At 44.6% G+C, this 1,345-nt stretch overlaps 1 pseudogene; it reads right to left on the bottom strand.

Annotated features, from left to right (window-relative positions):
* Nucleotides 1–222: 222 nt before the first annotated feature.
* Nucleotides 223–1,114, bottom strand: LOC102748962 (bax inhibitor 1 pseudogene; annotated as a pseudogene).
* Between the last annotated feature and the right edge of the window lie 231 nt (nucleotides 1,115–1,345).

Raw genomic sequence — 1,345 nt, 5'->3', positions numbered from 1 at the left:
TTCAGATCATAGGGCATCTAGAAAAGACAAACATCAATTGGATGTTATTAAGGGTTGATGCATGAACCAGATGCCCATCACACCTCCTGATACATCAATTAAGGCAAAAATTAAGTTGTATTTGTGTTGTACCATTTATTCATTGATGTTTTATTTAACTTATTACAATTGAATGAATTTTTTTTTTCTTTCTGATGCTTTTCATTATCACAGAACACACCACCTGCAATGTGTACAAAAAGGAAATGAGGGGTGGAGGGAGAGAGGTCAAAATGGGAAAGCCTGCATGGTCATTTCACTTCTTCTCTTTCTTCTTGTCCTTCTCATTCATAGCCAGGATCATCACGAGCTTTCTGAAGAGGGTAATGAAATCTAAGAAGAGGTCAACGCAGTGCCAGATATAATCCTTATCTCCATTTTCAGCCTTTTCAATAATGAGTTGAGTATCAAAAAGGACAAAGCCACACATGACCACCAGCCCCACATACAGGTTTGCCTGGAAAAGCCAAATGGATCCAAAGAAAATGTTCCCCAGGGAAGACAAGAGCATCAGGCTCATGGCTGACATCAAGACACCTCCCAGAAAGAGGTAGCTCCAGCGCCTGGCATACAGGGTGCTCAGGGTGAAGCAGGTGAAGATCATTGCTATGCCCATGAAGGTGGTGGGAAGAATGTTGGGGTTGATGGCAATGCACAGCTCTGGAGCAGGGCCTAGGCCAACTCCTGTAAGGAAAGCAAATCCAGCAAGAAGTCCCAGTCTTTTTTGCTCAGTTTCATGGCTATGAGGTGTTGTCATCAGCCAAATCATCAACCCCAGGGAGCCCAAGGCAGAGAGCAGGCCAGCCTGAAGGAAATGAGTGACCACGTGGACATAGGCCCCTGTGGCCGCCACAAACATACAGAGGGCAAAACTGGCATATAGACCTTCTTCAGGTGCTGCTGTGTTGAGGGGGTTATGTGGGAAAATTTTAAGAGTGCATCGAAGTTGATCTTTCGATCAAATATGTTCATGATGCTAGAGTCTGTGGGACATAGCCTCCGCTGTTCTTACTGGCCTCCCAGGAGCCTACACAGCTCTTCTAACACCGGATGTGCTTCTCCAATTGAATGAATTTGATTGATTCATTTACTCATTTATTCATTCATTAACCGACATATGCCAGGTAGCACAAGGCACAGAGGATACAAAGATGAATAAGAGACTGTACTTCAAGTCCACTGTCTTCAAGTAGTTTGGAACCTAGAAGGGGATGACATGCTTGGCAAGGTGAGACATATTTCCCTCCCTGCCCTCTCAAGCCTGGTACTTCCAAGACTGTGGAAAGAGAAGGGGTCCTTCTGTACT

Source organism: Leptonychotes weddellii, unplaced genomic scaffold (genome assembly GCF_054177405.1).
Source record: "Leptonychotes weddellii isolate Sample4059 unplaced genomic scaffold, ASM5417740v2 HiC_scaffold_3587, whole genome shotgun sequence".
Taxonomy (NCBI): Eukaryota; Metazoa; Chordata; class Mammalia; order Carnivora; family Phocidae; genus Leptonychotes; species Leptonychotes weddellii.
The sequence above is the reverse complement of the archived record's forward strand: the minus strand, read 5'-3'. Positions and strand labels throughout refer to the sequence as shown.